The following is a 19,827-nucleotide window of genomic DNA, read 5'->3' on the forward strand; positions in this document are numbered from 1 at the left end:
ACCTGAAGCATTAACTTTAAAATTAAATTTATTTCCACTTGAATTCAAGTTTCTGTTTCTCTAAATTGAGAGCACTCATTAAGTCCATGTATCCACAAGCCTACAATGTCACATAGATAAGAAAAACCCTCAAGACTCTGAGTGCACTTTAAAATTTACTTTAAAAAGGTAAGTAATTCTGAAATAAGAAATTCAAATCTCTTTCTATGTACATTATTTAACAGAATAATGAACGGTTAATAGTAACTTCTGTGAGCATAAGGGCTTAATTTTCATTCTCCTCTATTTTTCCCTATTCATCTTTGTGCCCTTTAAATAAAAGAGATTTTTTTATACTCTATACATAATTACAGTTTTGTGCCTCTGCTTTAATACTAGGGGATGTCTTGTCCCATTTCCACTTCAAAAGAAGGTTTTATACTTTCAGAGGAATAGTGAAGCATCTTGAAGGCAGAGCATGTAAGTACAGATTATGTAGTAGACCAAACACTGATATTTGGTCACTGATCAAATATTGTTGATATTAAGATCTACACAGCAATTCACAATGTTCAGGGTAAGTAGCAAGAAAGAGCTCTGAGAGCTTCTGATAGGTTTAAAAGGTTTTTAACTCTACAGACCAAAATAAAAGTAAGAAATTCATTCAATTAATATTTATGCCCCTTTCAACCAGATATAAGACATTTTCACCAAGTCAATGGTACTTAATTATTCTAGTTTTGTTTGGAATCCAGGGTGAGCTATTTATTTTCCAAACAATAGTCTATACAAATGAACTCTGTTTTTTAAATAATGGTTTCTGGCTCTCCACATTCATTTCCTTTGCCAAGTTGTATACCTGATCTACATTTTAAAAAGTGGTTGCAAACTTCCTTTGAAGTTATAAAACCTGTTTGAGGTCAAGAAAGTACAATATTTGGGGCACATTTTACCCTGGGGTGAGCTACTGTTTGAAAGATTTAGGTAGAGAGAAGTGATGAATTCTGAATGGAATGTAAGCACACCACAATTCAAATTTTGAAGGAGCGAGGGTGGATTTTGTGTATTGTCCAAAGAATAAAAAACTGTAATACACCAGGCCCTTTGTTTTTGTTTTCTTTTTATCAGTATTATTCTACATTAATTTCAGGTGTACAGCATAGTGGTTAGACATTTATATAATTTAAGGAGTGATCCTCCTGACTAGTCTAGTACCTACCTAACATTATACATAGTTATTACCATATTATTGACTATATTCCCTGTGCTTTAGTTTACATCCCCATGACTACTTTGTAACTACCAATTTGTACTTTTTAATCCCTTCACTTTTTTCACCCAGCCCCCCAACCCCCTCCTAACTATCACCCCAACAATTCTAGTACCCATCTGACACCATATATAGTTATTACAATATTTCCCTTGTGCTATACCCTATATCCCCATAACTACTTTGTAACAACCAATTTGTACTTCTTAATCCCGTCCCCATCTTTCACACACACTTCCAACTCTCCTCCTGTCTGGTAACCATCAAAATGTTTTCTATATCTATCTGTTTGTTTCTGTTTTGTGTGTTAATTTTGTTCTTAGATTCCACATATAAGCAAAACCACATTGCGTCTGTCTTTTTCTGTCTGATATACTCCACTCAGTACAACAACCTCCAGGTCCATCTATGCCGCTGCAGATGGCAAGAACCTATTCTCTTCCATGGCTGAGCAATATTCCCTTGTATATATGTCCCACCTCCTCTTTACCCATTCTCCCAGGCTGCCATTGTAAACAATGCTGCAATGAACACATGGATGCCCATGTCCCCTCACAGTAGTGTTTTGGGTTTCTTTGGATAAATACCCTGAAGTGGGATTATTGGGTTCCTCATTGTCTCTTCTTATAGCCTTTGTCTGGTATAAGTATTGCTACTCCAGTATTTTTGGTTTTGATTTTTTCGTTTTCATTTTCATGAAATATCTTTTTCCATTCCTTTACTTTCTGTCTGTGTGTGTCTTTCAATCTGAAGTGAGTCTTGTGTAGGCAGCATATGTAAGGGTTTTGTTTTCTTATCCATTCAACCCTTCTATATCTTTTGATTGGAGCGTTTAATCCATTTACATTGAAAGTAATTATTGATAGATATGTAGCTATTGCCATTTTATTATTCATAATTTTGATTTCTTTTTTTTCTGTCTTAAAGAAGTCCCTCTAACAGTCCTTGTAATACTGGTTAGGTGGTGATAAACTCCTTTAGCTTTTTCTTGTCTGGGAAGCTCTTTATCTGTCCTTCAATTATAAATCATAGCCTTGTTGAGTAGTCTTGGTTGTAGGTCCTTGCTTTTCATCAAGTTGAATGTTTTGTGCCAATTCCTTCTGGCCTGCAAAGTTGCTGTTGAGAAATCAGCTGACAATTTTATGAGAGCTTCCTATAAGTTACTAGTTGCCTTTCTCTTGCTGCTTTTAGGATTCTCTCTTTGTCTTAAATCTTTCACATTTTAATTATAATGTATTAGGTGTGGGCCTGTTTGGGTTCATCCTGTTTGGGACTCTGTACTTCCTTGACTTGTATGTCTGTTTCCTTCACCAAGTTAGGAAAGTTTCAGTCATTATTTCTTCAAATATGTTCTCAATCCCTTGTTTTTTCTCTTCTTCTTCTTGTACCCCTGTGATGTGAATGTTGTTATGCTGATGTTGTCCCAGAGGTCTCTTAAACTATCCTCATTTTTTAAAAAATTATTTTTGCTGTTCCAATTGGGTGTTTTCCACTATGTTGTCTTCCAAATCGCTGATTTGTTCCTTTGCTTTATCTAGTCTGCTGGTAATTCCTCCTAGAGCAGTCTTCAGTTATTGTATTCTTCACTTTCTAGTGGTTTCTATGTCCTTTTTTATGCTTTCAATCTCTTTGTTGAAGTTCTCACTAAGTTCCTTGAGCACCCTTTATAACCACTGTTTTGAACTCTGTCTCTGGTAGGCTGCTTGCTTCCATTTTGTTTAGTTCCTTTTATGGATTTTTCTTCTGTTCTTTCATTTGGGATGCATTTCTTTGTTTCCTCATTTTGGCTCTCTGTGTTTGTTTCTATGTATTAGGTGGATCTGCTATGTCTCCCAGTCTTGGCCAGGTCCTTATGTATTAGGTGTCCTGTGGGGCACAGTGACAAAGTCTCCCTGGTCACTTGAGCTGGGTACTCCAGGCGTATCCCTTGTGTGGGTCCTCCTGTTATAGTTGAGCATTGGTTGCTATTGGTAAATCAGTGGGTGAGATTGATTCTCAAGCTGACTGGCTGTGGGTTTGACCATGTCCACAGATTATGGGCTGCTGTGCAGGAGGCTTACCCCACTGACTGGGATTTGCTCCAGAGGGCTCTGGTGACTGTTGAGACCACCTTTTGTGTGTGCCACTTGTGGGGCTACTGGGGGAGGCTCTGCTGTGGTCTGAAGACAACCTCCAATTATGTTGGTTCTGGGCCTCTTGGGAGGGGCTCTGGTGCAGGCCCAGGTCCACCACTGCCTGTGACTGGCCAGGGACTACCTGGTAGGAACAACAAAGTGATCCGCAGGTGTTCATTGCCTGTGCTAAACCTGGAAGCATTTGGGAGAGGCCACACTGTGAACCAAGGATGGCTGCCACATGTACGGGGCCTGGGGTAACTCTGCAAAAAGCCAGGACACCTGGAGGCCTGCTGCCACCTGCTGGCTCCCTTAAGGTTCAGCCACTGATAAAGCCTCATACGGTATGTAAGTTGGGGGAGGCAGGGTCTCAGGAAGTCACTAGAGTGGGAAGAGTTGTGATCACCAGGTTAATGTAAACTCTGGTTTGGTGCCCGTGCTGACGCTGGAGCAACTCAGCAAAACTCTCAAAGCACACCAAGGCCAGTTGCCACCCACCTGAGGCTGTGGACTCTGATAGTTTTCCAAAAAAGAGTGCAATGTGGGAGGGGCTGGCAACTCTCAGAGAAAGTGCCTCTGGCAATGTGTGAGTTAGGTAGGGTGGGGTCCCAGCTGAGTCAGCAGGTAGACTAGTGGAGTTCACCAGGCCAATTAGATTCAGATTTGGCCTGTGGGGGCGGGCTGAAAATAGGAAAGATGGCATCCACCTGCTGGCTGCACAGGAGCAGGACCCTTCAGCGGAAAATACCAACTGTCCTCCAGTCATTCCTCTGAAGCCACACACCTCAGCCTTCCCCCCACAAGTCTCTGAGGCCCCTGAGTCACCGTCCCTCCACTGGAGCCCAAGGTGAGTGCCTGTGAGTGAGTGAGTCTGTGCACGGGCTGTTTAAGAGGAAGTCTGTGTTTCCTGCAGCCTTCTGTCCCACCCAAAAGGTCAGAATCCCCACTGTTTGTCCTAGCCGTAAGTTGTGGGGGTTCCTCTTCCCAGCACCAGTACTCTGGGCTGGGGAGGCTGGTGTGTGGCTGGGATCCCTCGCTCCTCTGAGGGGGCAGGAAACCTCCATTGCCAAGATATTCCTCCTGATTTCTACCACAGGGAGGTTTGGAGCCCGTTCTGCATCTCCTCCTCTCCTACCAGTCTCATTGTGTCTTCTTCTTTATTGTGGGGACAGAGCCATGAGTACAGTTTCCAGGCTCTTGGCCTCACATGGAATGGTGCTGGCTCAGGTAGTAAATGGCCATCAACTGTGTTTGGATGGCCATCAGCTGCAGCTAGTTGGCCATCAGCTGTAACCAGTGAGTCATTGGCCACTAATATAACTGCCGTGGCTATGCTAGCAGAAAAATGGGGGCTAGCAAGAAGATGTTGGCTGGCAAGTGCGGATTGCAGTTAGGATGGCGGGTTGCAGACAGTGTGGGTCCTGCTTCCTGTGTCTCTAACCCAGCCACCAGCGAGAATATAGTGGTATGCCTCCCTTACCTGTGGCTCCGTGGGTGTTCCTTTTTGGCCTCACCATGTCCTGCATTCTTATGTGGGGAGCAGGAGCTGAAACCCCGCAGGCCGCCCTGCACGACATTTATATTTTCAGTTATAGGACTTCTGTTTGGCTAGACTTCAGATAGTTCTCCAGTTTCATTGTTCTATAATTTAGTTGTAATTTTAATATGTTCTCAGAAATATGAAGGCACAATGTTTATCTACTCTGCCACCTTGGATCTCTCTGTTTTTCTTATATTGGTAGTTCCTGTTTATCTTTCCTTATAAATTACAAACCTCATGAGGAAGAGATGGTGAAGGGAGAAAAAAGAGGTATGGAAGGGAAAGAAAGTGACATAGTTATGGGAGAAGCTGTTGGAGAGACAGGAGCAAGAGAGATTTCTAGGGAGAGTGGGGGAAAGATCTTTTACATAAAATTCTTTTCAAATAATTATAGTAACTAAGAATAAAACTGCAATTAACTACATCTGTGAGATATCAAATGATTGAAAATAAGAAATTTGTTTTCCAAGGGGAGAAATGCTGGTCAGGTGTTGACATGTGTAGACGAGCTTGGGCAAGAGGGAAAGCTGGGCATCAGACAAGTAAACATGGTGTCAAATTGTCCATAGTTTTATTTTCCACCATGATGAACATTTCATTATTTTTACACTATTTTACATTATTTTTATTGTTAGCCAACACAATCAAGGTGTATTTTTCACAAGTGTTTTAGCTGATTTGTGCGTTTTTAAATTTATTTGTGCTTATTTTTTTAACTTTTAATTTGGAAATTCTAGATATGTAGCAGAGGGTTTCCCATATATGTAGTTTCCCCTGATGCTAGCATCTTACATAATCATTATACTATGATTGACTATTAACTAAACTACAGACTTTATTTTGATTTCACTAGCTTTTCCCTTATGTCCTTTTTCTGGTCCAGGATCCAACATTGCATTTAGTTGTCATGTTAGTTATTGTTTTGGACTGAATGTTTGTGTCACCCAACAAATTCATATGCTGACATCTAATCCCCAATGTGATGGTATTTGGAGGTGGGGCCTTTGGGAGGTAATTAGATCATGAGTGTGGAGCCCTAATGAATGGGATTATAAGAAGAAGCCAAAGAGCTAGCTCTCTTTGAACTGAGAAGTTAGCCCTCTTCAACATGGAAGAGGGCTCCAGCCATAACCCAATCATGCTGGCACCACGATGTGTGAGAAATAAATTTCTGTTGTTAAGCTAAACAGTTTATGGTATTTTGTTATAGCAGCTTGAGCTGATTAAGACAGTTAACTATTACTGCATAATACATAGTCCCAAACTTAGCAGCTTTAGACAACACATTAATGATCTCATAGTTGCTGTGGGTTGGGAGTTTGGGCACAGCTTCATTGGATACTCTGCTAGGGTCTCACAAGGCTGTAATCAAGTTGTCAGCAGGGCGGTTCTCATTTTGAGGCTAGGAAGGAGGATTGCTTTCAAGGTCTCTCAGGTGTTGACAGAATTCACTCCCTTGAGACTACGGGATTACCTCAGAGATATTGCGTGTGAAATTCCAGACCACTGCAATGAAACGTGTTGTCATCTTTTTGCTGGCGGAGGTTCTTCATTTGTTAAAAAAAAAAAATGCAACATTTGGGAAGCACAATAAAATGAGATATACTGGTATAGGACTGAAGGCCCTGGCTTCTTGCTGGCTTTTGGCTGGAGGCTATGCTCAGCGTCTAGAGGCTGCCTTCAGTGCCTTGCCCAATGTATGTCTCAAGGTGGCCACTAACTTCTTCAAAGGTAGCTAGGAAGAGAAATCTCTTGAGCGAGTCTGCCAGCTATATAATGTATATATAATGTAACATAATCACAGAATGACATCCCATCACCTTTGCCATATTCTATTGGTTAAGAACAAGTCAAGGAGAGGGGATAATACAAGGGTGACCATCAGGGGTTGGGGATCATGATGGCTGCTGTAAAATCTGTCCTCTACACTTGCCCTGTCTCCTTAGTCTGCTCTAATCGGTGACAGTTACTCAGTCTTCTTGTCCTTCATAACCTTGACAATTTTAGAGAACACTGATCAGCTATTTTGTTGATTTGTGTACTTTTAACCTTTGTGGTTATAACAGTTGTTAAAACATTTTTCTCACAAAATGATGGGCACATACACACTATTTACTCTCACCCTTCAAACATCACACCACCGAATAGTAATGTGTCTCTTATATCTGTCTCTGTTGTTATTTACTGAGAGATGTTAGAGAAGAGACTAAATCAAGCACAAGAGACCATATCAAGAAGGAAGGGATTATGTTATAAGCCTAGAAGAATGATTAGATTTTTGATTAAAATCATAAAGGGAAAAGAAATCTGGCTTGGGAAGCATAGTGACCATTTGTTCTTTCACCTCTGTGCAATTCAGATGGAGAAAACTTCACTTTCGGCTCCAGCAGTGGGCACATCTGTTATACCCATCAGAGCCCCAGGCCATAGTCATTGGTTCAGGGATTGGCCCATGACCCAATCAGGTCCACTGAGATGCTGAAATGAAACTCTTTCTAGGGCTACTGAGGAAGAAGCAGGCACAGTATGCTAAGGGACTTGATCTCACAGGATATCAGCCTGGAACTGTGGTAAGCATTCTGTGTGTATTAATTAATATCAGGTTATGAGACAGAAAACTTAAATTTACAATAATTTAAATGAGATAGAAATGTATTTTTTTCCTCACATAAACGGAAGTCTGGAGGTAAGCAACTCAGGGCTGTGTGGTGGCTTTAAGATCACCAGAGAGTTTTGTTGTTGTTGTTCTTTGTTTGTTTCTCTTGTCCTCTTTATTCCTTGACAACATGGCTCTGCCTGATGACCCCAGATGGCTGCTTGAGATTCCAGGCCGTAAGGAAGCGGAAGGGATAAAGTGGGATCCTTCAAGCACACTTTCTGGAAATTGTTCATGACACTTCTACTTGCACCCCATTGGCCAGAACTTAGTCACACTGCTATGCCTAACTGCAACAGAGGCATGGAAATGCAGTATTTTTTTTTAACTTTAACAAAATGTATTGGTTTGCTTTGATTCCCTCTGGCCTGGCTTTGGAAGGGTTCTCTGGGTTTGTCTGTCCTTGTTTCTGGGCGGAAGCTGCCGTGGTTTTTAAGACCCTTTTTGCTTCTTCAGCATTTGAGCCTCCTGGAAAACCCGAATGCACAGAGCCTTCTTTGACACCTAGAACCGGTGGGCTCTTCAGTGGTACAGAGTAGGAAAAGTATACTCAATCCCCAGCTCCCTGCACTTCTTTCAAAGGTATTATAGTTGGTCTTATGGAGGTTTACGTGAGCATCTTTTCCTGCTGGTCAATGCTCATCAGCAGACAGCACGTGTGGGCTTTGTCCTTTCAATGTTTCTGCATGTGTTCTTCATAATTCTGGATCTTCACAGTTAATGCAACAATTCAAGCCTCCAGGGAGCTGATATTGTCAGCGTTTTCCATGACCTTGTTCATTAACTGCTCTTGCTTGATTTTTAGCTGCTCCGTCTGGTTGGCCATTTCCAAAGACAAGAGTCCTTTTGCAATATCATCAGCCTCCTCAATTTTAGGGTGTTCTGGTAATCTTTGAGCAGCGTGGAAAGGGATGGATCATCTTTTTGGCTGGGCCCAGTGGGTTTCTGGATGGCATGTCTGTGGGTGGGGCCAGAAGGATAAGATCACGAGGAGGTGAACAAAGACACCCATGGTCAGAGGGAAGCCAGATACACCCTCCACCCAGTAGCCCAAAGACTGGAGTCACTGCCTGGGTCTGAATGGAACCCTGCATTCTCCATGCTGTTCTCAGTATGGTGACTTCTGACCCCGGAAATATAGTCTTTATCTACATTATATACACAACCATAAGTCTGAGGTTTCATTACAAAGGAATAAGGGGAAAACAGCTATGGGAGGACACTGAGCTTTCTCTGCTGTATCTCCACAAAAGGAAAGCCTGACTGAGCATACAACCTGTCCCAAAGGAGCAGAATTGAAAGATGAAAATAGGTCAATCTTGTTACTAAGATATCTTTGAACCTCTGGATCAAGCTGCACCTGATGACAAAATATCCCTACTACTTAAGCTAATAACTTTTCTTCCTTCTTTCCTTCCTTCCTTCCTTCCCTTCTTTCCTCTTATTCTTTTTTTTTTTTTTTTCCAACTGAAAGAATCTTGATTTATACAGAAAGCAGGATTCTCCCAAAGAACATCTAAGGTCATCTTTATTTCTTTGTCCTCTCAGGTTCTACTTTCCTCTTACAGTTGCTCAGAATGGCAACTGAGATCTTTCTTAGATATCCTAAGGGCCAAATTATGCCTCATCGTGCTTCGTTTCCTTTCAGCCTAAAGGAGAGGAGACTGCTGTGTTTCTTAAAATTTGCCGTCTTGGATTTGATTAAAATTTAAAAAATATGTTGGCTTGTAAATCTCTGCTAAGACTCATAAGCTGAAATTCTCTGCCCTACCTAGTCTAGGTATATTTATTTATCTTTAGCAAATGCTTCTTAGGATTATTTTGCTATTCAGTAAAAGCTTCTCTGTCCAATAGCTTGGCTGCATACCCACCTCCTCTTTTTCAGTTATGACTTATTAACATTCACAGTATCTGTGGGAATTAGAGCTTAATGGATTTCTTTCCATTGTTCTAAGAATCCTGCCATAATAGGTCTCATTTTAAAGGGTTCCAAACAGTTGGTCAACAGCACAGCTTTTTTTTTTTAAAAGTAACTTTGCTAATTGTATCAATTTGCCTAGCCTGTTCCCTTGGCATCTTTTTTTCTGGATTAGAAGCTAAAAACCATTGGGTTTGGAGGTTTTCCTATCAGTATCTGAAAGCATGGTTTTTGCTTAAATTATTATGCTTCTCTGTACCTCCTTATATCAGTAAAGTGATTAGGAGTGTCTACCAACTGTGATTCTCAGGCTATGAAATTTGGCTTTTTGAATTTAAATTATACTGCAGCACCATATGGCAGAGGAAGAAGGAGTGCTCACTTTCTTATCTAGCAGAGAGTCCCTCTCAAGCAAGGGAAATTGCCGTCACAGTCCAAGTTTCGCTGGTTCTCTGGGGCTTAGTGTTACCTGTTGTCTCCCAGAGCACATATATACAGGATTTCCTTAAGCCACCGTGAGAAAAGATGCTACAAACCGTCAGCGATGAGGAGAAACCATCTGAGTCGTCTATCGTCCGTCCTTCCACAACTGGATGCTGAGGTAGCCATGAGTACAACGTCCTAGAAATGGGAGAGCTCTCTGGGTGTCTTTTACTTATATGCATTGAAAAAAAAAATTCACTTGAGACAGAGACATGTTATAGAACATCATTCATTCTCCCCAGTGCATAATAAGCAGTTGCTGCCAGCCTAATGCAATTATGCTTGGGAGCAGCATGGGGACTCCTAAAGCTTCTGAAGCACAAGGTCAAATTCTACAAATGTCCTGGTATGCAGGGGGGATGCTGCTAATTTATGATTATTGGGACTCTTCTCTCTGAGTCTGTCACAAATTAATGGAACTCAGGGAGCTACACATTCTCTTTAGGATTATAAATGGGATCCTGACATTTTAGACTCTGCTATTGTAGTGACCGAGTATCCTTTCTCTTATACCCGACATTAGGGGAAACCTTACTTGGTGAACTTCTACTTGCTTTCTCTCCAGTCGGTGTCAGGACAATTCAAAAAGAGCGGGAATTCCCAGAGGTAGAGATCTGTCGCAGCTAGCTTGCAAATGAATTAAGCAAGGTCCTCTCATATAACGGTGGCACTGACTGTCTCCTTTTGCACTCCACATCCACTCTCAACCATGTCCTCTGCTCCTGGGGGCTGACCTGGCTGGGTGACATCCACCTGGTCCCTGCCCTCTGGCTTTTGGTTGGGGTTGTCCCACGGTGAGGACTGACAGGTGAGGTTGGGATATTTATTGCCCTGGCATCCTCTCTGTGGGGTCACCAGTGCTGACACACTGACACAGCTCCTGCCAGGTGGCCGTATCTTCACAGTTCTCTTTCTCTCTCTTTCTGATTTCTGGTAACTTCTCTTACTCTCTGTCCTATCATGCTCTGAGCCTCCTCCTTGCTATGACTAGCCCTGAATATTACACTGTCTATTGTGATTTCCCCAACCTGCCCACACTTTTATAAGTAACCCGTTTTTTTCAACTCTCCTCAAATTACTCAGTTTCAGTGTGCCTTGTCTTTCTTGCCGGAATCCTATGTGATAAAACAGTATGTCCTGATTTGCACGTTTTCCCTTTTGCTGCTTTCACATGCCCTGACTCTGATAGTCTTTCCTTTCAAGTGCCTATAAAAGACTACCATATTTCTTTGCTTGTATTTGTTTCCTTTCTGCACTTTGGCCTTTTCCCAGAAGGGCATGATGCTGCCCCGTGTTGGGTGGTTTTACCCCACTCCTGACTTGCCTCTGCCCATTTAAAATGCACTAACTATATCTTTAGGTCACCCACGCAACCTTTCAAGAAATTGGAGGAAACCCTCACATTGGCTCTTCCCTGTCATGAAGATAATCTCTAAAACTAGAATTTATTGAACTCAGTCTTTTGAAATTGAATTTGATTGAAACTGTTTGGCATGGATACAACCTCAGAAAGATAATATACAATTGCTCGGTGACATTGAAGTAGCTACTATTTTGGTTAGCACAGTTTTATTTTGATTCTTTGGAGATAATTGTCTTCTTGTATAAGATGGATAATTTCTTTTCTTAGGTACTCATTGCCCTATAAGAAAAAAAATGACAAGAAAAAATACCAATATATGACACTTGTGATAAAAAATGATCCAGATATGTGTGCTAATTTCTAGGCTATTCAAAATCAGGATAGGTTATTCAAGACTAAATGAAACACTATGTAATATTTAGTACACGCAAAGTATATGTTGCCTTAAAATAGTGGTAAAAATGTTTTGAATCCTAGGTATCCCGATGATGGCTTTGGGTCAGGGCTAACTTTCACCCAAAGGGAAAAAGAGGGCATAGCAGATGCTGTAAATACCCCAGTTATCTCTCCTTGCAACCCTCCCCCCCCCCCCCCGCCCCCACAGAGGTCACCTGCCCACGTCAGTACAGGAGACAAAACAGTCTCCTCCCTCCTGCATCTCCCTGCTCTGTGGGATTGTGCTGGGCTCTTGTGAGGAGGATGCCCACAGAGCCGGAGATTTAATTCCCCAATAGCCACTTAGGGACAGGAGTTGGAGGATAAATATCTACATCTCCTCTTTGGGAGAAGGGACAATTCTGATTTGTGTTCTCTGCAGGCGCTCAGTGGGGCCCCAGCAGGATCCAGCCCTATTGCTGGTAGCAGTAGGATGCTAATGAACACACCCTTGACTGATTTCCGCCCTTTCCTGTCTCATTTCCCCTCTCTCACACAGTGCTTCCTGTGATCGCCTCCCAACAACTACTTGCTCCCAAATTCTTATCTCAAGGACTGACTTTTGGGAGAACCCATTTAAGATAGAAAACTCCAATAGGACAATGAGAGATTAAAAAAAAAAAAATACAGACTAATAGATCACACCATTCTAAGCTTCAAGAAAATAGTATCTTTTATGTTCTTCTCAATGGTCTCTGTGTTTAGATTATAAACTATTGGGAACACTGACTGTTTCTAAGCAACCCTGTAAATCGTTATAACCTATGCATGCAATGAAGGAGGACTTGATAAATATTTGTTAATAATGGCAATTCAAAGATTATGTTATTTATGGTAGCTATTCCCATAGTGAAGGGATATATTTATTGCAAAAGAGCTAATAAAGTTCTGCCCCCTTTTTTTAAAAAAGCAAGTGCCATTAGCTCTCTTTTAGTCATCTCTAAATTAAGTTAAAAAAATGTAATGTCTTACTCAGACGAGCACTGTTAGGTGATGATAAGTTTATACAATTGTATTCAATGCAAATTGAATTTCTTCTCAGGTATCTTGTCAATTTTTCACATTCTTCTACTCATGTCAAGAGCTTAAGTGAAGTGATAGCAACATTTCTGCATGGTTATATCAAAATTTCACCCAATGCGCACTGAGGGTATATATTTGCACACATAGCTCAGTCTTACCATTTAGAACTGGCTAGAGACCTTTATGAACATTATTGGGAACAGCTCAATCCAAAGATAAATGGCAGAGAATTCAATGGAGAAAACAATAATGGAAAAAGAATTATGTACATTATTTAACACTAAGCAACTCCCCAAATTTTGGCTTTTATTCTTTGACCTATCCATCCACTGTTCAGTGAGATGAATAATGTTTTCAGTATATTGTCTTATTAATTTTTTCCCATAAATAACTCACTAGCATTCATCATATAGTAGAATAGTAAAAAGTCACATCCAGGATAATACCAGACAATTTCTTCATCTAGCTAAAGTTAATGAAATTGAATAGGCTTGCTCCAAAATTCATTGGGAATTATTATTCACTGTCCTAGAATGCATTTAATCATATTCACTTGTCCAAAGACTGCATTACACATCTCCGAAGAAGGAAAGTTATGGTATAAAAAGGATCTTCAAGCCTGTACACAGCAGGACAAAATATGTGATGATTGTCCTGGAAACCAAAGCAAGTCAGCTTAATTTAAAAACTTCAAGCTTAATTTAAAAAGATCAGACTAACATGTAGTGTACCTTAGCAAAAGAAGGTAAAGTACTCTTTCAAATTATCACACACTTCCTCCTTCAAAATGTATTCTTTATTCATTTTCAGAATCGTCATCTTAACACCATTTAGGCATCACTTGCAAATCAGCTAATGGTGTAGCAGCACAAAATGCTCAGACGACTACAATTATCTCTTAATTATACACAGCAGGCTTCCAATGTGTGTCCCCCTTCTGAGGATACTTAACAAGAAACAAAGAAAATCAAGTAAACCAGTTAGAGATCCCAGGCAGGCTTTTTGATGACAGGTTTACACTAGAACGCTGTGGGGCAAGATACAGTCGCAGTAACTGTCACCAGGAAGAGCTTGCCCAGCTCAAGAAAATAATGGGTCCAAATCTAATTATTCTATCCACATTGAGGGACTTGAAGAACTAGGAGACAAAGCAATGGAGATGATGCCATCCACAAATCAACGGTTTACAAGGAGTTCCAACCATCTACATATGAAATAAGGAAATTTCAGGCAATTCACCTCAAGTTGTGTCACTGAGGGCAGTTTTATATCTTCTTTGAGAAAGAATCGATATCTCCTTGTTACTGTGAGATCCTATATTGAGTAGGGGAAATGGTCTATGACCAGAAATATGTCAAACAGCTCCATTTCATCTCTAGGGGAGATTAATGTAATTGGAAAGAGCCTATCAATTAGTCAATAAAAGTTTATTGCATGACTATTAGTTGCCAGCTCCGTTTAAAGTGAGGTTCATAAAACCTTTGCACGTATTCCGTGCTTTTTCACACATTCTGTGACAAAGCTGCTGAGGGAGTAGCACCCAGACATATGTGGATGGTGTGAATGTGAAAATGGATCCACTGACTGAGGGTGATAATAATTATTCTATGTGTATAAATCACTTGCCAGACAACAAAGGATGTTCACAAGCTTTCTTGTCTTTGATGCATACCGCAACCGGGTGAAATGAATAGGGAAACATTTTAACCCCTTTCTACAAATCAGAAAGTCGCTTGATTAATTATCTAGAAAATGCCAAGAGCTATAAGAATTTAGGTACCAAGTACACACCCATTACTCCACTTACCATAGGAGGAGGTTACGAGAGTGGATAAATGGAGATTTCAAGGACAGCTATCGTACCGTCATATCCAGCTCCATATGAGAAATTTCAATTAGCCACACTAATTAGCCCCATTTGAATCTTCTAATCTTGCTACATCCTCTGTTTTCACAGAACATTTTCACATCTGTAATTCAGCTTACCATATTGCTCTTCTTTCTTTGTTCTCTCTCTCTTCTGTTAGTGACCTCAGACCTAGCTTCATAGCCGTCACTTGCTGAGTTCATTATCAGTTCAGTTCCCTGGGCTCCACCATAGACCAACTGAGTCAGAGATTCTTGATGCAGTTTGCTACCAGACCTGCTCTTCTGCTTCTGTTGTTTGGAACTGCTAGACTAGACCTTGAGCTCCTCTGGGATATTTTCTTTTTTTTCTTTTTTATGGCCCCACTCTAATACAGTGTAAGTAATACTCCAATCAATAAAAGTTCACTGGTGAACCCAAAGGAGGGTGAACTTAGGTGTTCTTTGATCATTCTTGCAACTTTTCTGTGAGTTTGGCTCTTTTAAATATAAAAAATTAGAGAAAAAAATAATGATTAGTTAAATAATCACTAACAAATTTGGAAATAGTCGACAAACAAATGAGAAGCAAAAACTCATAGACACAGACAATAGTTTAGTGGTTACCAGAGGGTAAGGGGGGTGGGGGGTGGGAGATGAGGGTAAAGGGGATCAAATATATGGTGATGGAAGGAGAACTGACTCTGGGTGGGGAACACACAATGGGATTTATAGATGATGTAATACAGAATTGTACACCTGAAGTCTATGTAATTTTACTAACAATTGTCACCCCAATAAATTAAAAAAAAACTGGAAATAGTTGAAAAACCAAAGTGAACTGTGCTTCAATACTAAGTTAATTAATTAGTCAATGTTTGTTGAATAAATGAATGAATGATCTGATCTCCAGCCTTTTATCTGGGGAACAATATTAGAAGTGAGAACCATCAGAAAGAGAATTCAATTAAATCAGAGAAGTAAATGGTACCAGCAAGATCTTAGAAGATGCAAGAGTTGGAAACTAAAAAGAAGCTTCTCTTCTTAGTTGCTTATTGTTAGAATCTGCAACCAATTATTTTCCAAAAAGTCCCCCATTCCATATTATTTTCTAAATAGAAACCAGTTTCTGCTTTCATTTTCAGTCAATCCTCCATTGTCTGTACAATACAAAGGGAGCAATAATATGGATCAACAAGAGGACAGGCCAAGAAAGTTACTGTCTGGTTATATTGTTCCTTTCTGGTTAGCCTCAGAATGTCTGCCATGCCCTCACTCCCTTTCTGCATAGGACATCATGCTTTTTATCATGTACCCCCCACCATCCAGGCCTCACCTGACTGGAGTAGTGAAGGGGTTCAGGTTCAAAGATGGTCAAAGGTCAGCAGTCAGGTTCAAAGATGGTCAAAGGTGGCCTGTATTTACTCTGGTTCACGGCTGGCTTCTCTGAGGATGTTGGGGTATGAGACATACACAGCCACACAGCAAGAGGAGGGGAGCATAGAAACAGAGAGATAGCAAAGAGTGTGGAAGCTATGATGGGAAGAGGAAGAGAGTCAGTTGACAATGGAGGCAGCGGTAGAAGCAAAAGCAGAAAATTATTTGTCAGCATTCTTCATTTTAAGGGACAAAACCCCGACTTGAATTTGCATAGGCAAACAGGGGAATTCGTTGGCTAACACAGGCAGGAAGATCAAGTATATGGTTGGAAGGACGAGAAGCAAGAATTGAACCCAACCAGAACTTACTGTCTGTGTCTTGTACACTTGTTCTCCTCTGAGTGTTTGCTTCATTCTGTCCTATTGTCAACAGGTATTGTCAATGCAGGGAAAGGGACATGGCCACCTGCACCTTCAACACTAAAACATCCTGGGGAAAGGCTCTGATTGGTCCTGCTTAGGTCACATAGCTATCTCTGGACAAATCAGTGTGGCGAGGAGGGCTGGGTGCTATGGTTGTCAGTCTTCAGTAGAATGTCATGGTTTGCATGGGAGAGACAGAACAGACCTTCAACAGAAAGAGGGTAGGTTTCCCTGAAGAAGGGGGAGAAACTCTGGATAGAGTAAATCATTGATACCCACTCTAGTAGCCATAATAGTAGAATGTCAGAGAAGGAATCAATGGACACCCAGTCCTGAGCACATAAGCACTTAAGATTTGGTTGCATCATCAGAGCAGTTGCTAATATACCAGCACTATAGTTTCTGATGTGTATCAGCCAGCTATTACTGTAATGAGTTACATAACAAACAATCCAAAGATCTCAGTGGCTTACTACAACAAATATTCTCATTTATGGGTTGGAGGTCAGTAGGGATGACTCTGCTTTGGGATTGGATTCTGGTCTGTTCCATGCATCTTCCCATCCCGGGACAATTACATCCTGGGGCATGCTCTTTTCATGATGAAGGGGAAAAACACAAGTGAATGAGTTAGACTAAGCAAGAATATTTTTAAGTGTCTCTGCCTCTACTTGCATCATGTCTACCAACAATCCATTATCCATGCCCAACATCAGTGGGCCAGAGGAGTTCCATAAAGGAGAGGAAAAGAAAGGGGACATTGGTTGGGAAATAAGAATATCTACCATAATCCTGAATGGCAGTGAATGACCTCCTAGGAGGTTTGCTGAAATTGCTTCTTGTGTTTTCTATGTATTTATTTAGTAAATGTATATCTCAGTTCAAAAATTAAATTGTGCATAGAATAGTACCTTACTTGCTATAAACCAACTTAATCCTATTTTGAGCCCCCATTCAGTGGAGTGGCTGAAACTTGACCTCATTTAATTTAGAACTATCTGTCTCCAATCTTCTTCAAGATTGTATCTAGATCCCAGGGGGTTATGTATTATCAAAAGGCATCTGGAGAACATCTGGTCTTCAAGTGATCTTTCTGCACAGACATCCACCAAAATATTCACCATTCTTCTGTCTCATCAGTGAATCCATGGAAATGACCATTGAGATGTGACTCCTGTGACTTGCTTTACTTACTTATGCACGGTTTTGGAGTACTGTTTTGCTGCTTCTGTGCTATTGTGGGCTCTCTAAGGCCAGGATGACCAAAGTTTTGCCTGCCTAGATGCATGTGACTCCTCCTAGGTCTCTGCAGATTGTTATGTCCGCTGTGCTACAACGCTAGGTGGTTCTATTCACAGAGGAAGCAGAGATCACGTACTCATCCCTTGGTCCTTCAAATCTATCTTAAGTTTTGCTGCCTATTGGGGACTCTGACCAGGAAAAGGGGTGGAAGGCCACAATCTTGAGGACTTGCTGTTTTCCAAATATTTAACTTGTCCCTAGATTTCTCTCTTTCACCCAGCCAAAGAATTTTCTAACTCTGAGAGAAACCCTAATTTACTCAACAACCTCCTCCTCCCTCCCCTATTCTCAACCACGGAGTTTTTCTGTCTGTGCTGAAGATAGTTTCCATCTGTCCTCTCACCCCTCAGTACAGGGCCTATGATTTTGGAAACCCAAGCCAGAAAAACTTCATTGATTGAGCTTTCCATCAGGGCTTATCTTTTCCCTGAGGCCATGAGATTAGCACTGCCTAACTGCTTAGAGAGAAAAGGACATAAGAAAGAAATGAACTGCTGAGGGAAAATAACTTCAAAATATTATCTTTATTACATTTACAAACTGAGATATACTCATCATGCTTCAGTTCTTTGAAATTTAAAGGAAATAAAACTCCAACAACATACTTTCATAAGTCATATCTGTTAGGCTTTAAAATGGATTTGGTACTTCTATTAAAATATGAATTTGTTTGACTGTGAAAAATCATAATATTTCAAACTAAATGGCAAATCCATTTACATTATTAAAATAAGGTTCAAGAGGAACTGGAAAACTGTCCAAAATCCCTCTTATTATCCCTGTGTCAAGCGGGAAAAAGTAGCCATTCCTTTCAGAGTGATACAAAACACTGGCTGAAAGCATTCCTCATTTGTCACCCCAGTTACCCAACTTGCTACTGCACACCTTCTATTGGATCACAAAGTATTTGTCTGCTTGTGTGTGTGTGTGTGTGTGTGTGTGTGTGTGTGTGTGTGTGTGTGTTAAAGATGATTTTGTTTGGTGGAATTTTTTGGAGATGTTTGATTAGCCAGTGAGACTGACTCCCCATTTTCCCAGGAATGACTTCCATCCTAAAACCTGCTCCTCCAACCATCGTGGTTTATTCTGGCCACATGAACCAGGGCTAGATATCAGCTTTAAACTTGCCAGTCTTCTAGGCATTTAGGATTGAGGCTGAGAGGAGGGTCTGTCTCTTGGCTGAAACTCTAGGTCCTGAGAAGTTAAAGCCGGTTTGTGGAGAGAGAAGGTAGAAGATGCCTTTGCTGAATGAGTCCTCCTACTTTTATAATCCCCAGGCTCTTCCGTGTCCTGAGGACGTGTAGGTCTTTCTCCTTCAATGTCCTCCAGGCCTTCAAGACTCTCCCCGTCTCACAATAAAGCCCGCTTCTTGGTGAGCTTGAACTCATTTCCTTGTATTTCTCTTGTTTGCAAGAAAAGAACTTGAACACACACTTTTCCTTTTGCTGAGCCCAGGTAAGCCAAAACCTTATTAATATCAGCAAAGCACTTAATTAAGCTAAGAGTGTAAGACCATCAAGAAGAATTTGGATAACCAAAAGTAGCTGATAGTAGTTTCTTTAAAGGAAAAGAGAACCCAGTGGTGGCTACATGTTGAGTTGCAAAAGTCCCAATCTATAATCTGTGCACATCAAACTGCCAGTGTGAAGTGCTGGATGTTTATGGGAGCAGAATCAGAAACAGTTATGCCCTCAGTTAATGAACAGTGTGAACAAAGGAAGGGGGATTTTTACAGCCTATATGGAGCAGCTGAGTATTTTAGAGGTGGGGGGTGTGCACAAGAACACATTTTCCCTTCATACATAGAAGATTTTTGCAGTGCTTATTATTTTAGGCTACCAGGCTGCCTGCTTTCATGTATTGATATATTGACTTTGTAAAAAAAAAAAAATCATAAAAAAATAAGTTTGATCACATGTTCATAGCCATCTGCTTCTGGTGACTAAGTTGGGGGTGCAGAATGCCAAGAAAGGATGTACTGTCTTTTGTCAACCAAGGCAAAAATAAAACATCACAGATCAAAAATCGGAACTTTGGGGAAGAAGCATCCGGATTTCTTAAATAAGTCAAGAAATATGCAAACTGTAGACCTCTTTT

At 40.8% G+C, this 19,827-nt stretch overlaps 1 pseudogene; it reads right to left on the reverse strand.

The window, feature by feature from the left end:
* Positions 1–7,845: 7,845 nt before the first annotated feature.
* The window catches only part of LOC117036678 (28S ribosomal protein S15, mitochondrial-like), a 48,204-nt pseudogene continuing 36,222 nt past the window's right edge, over positions 7,846–19,827 (reverse strand).

Source organism: Rhinolophus ferrumequinum, chromosome 17 (genome assembly GCF_004115265.2).
Source record: "Rhinolophus ferrumequinum isolate MPI-CBG mRhiFer1 chromosome 17, mRhiFer1_v1.p, whole genome shotgun sequence".
Lineage (NCBI taxonomy): Eukaryota > Metazoa > Chordata > Mammalia > Chiroptera > Rhinolophidae > Rhinolophus > Rhinolophus ferrumequinum.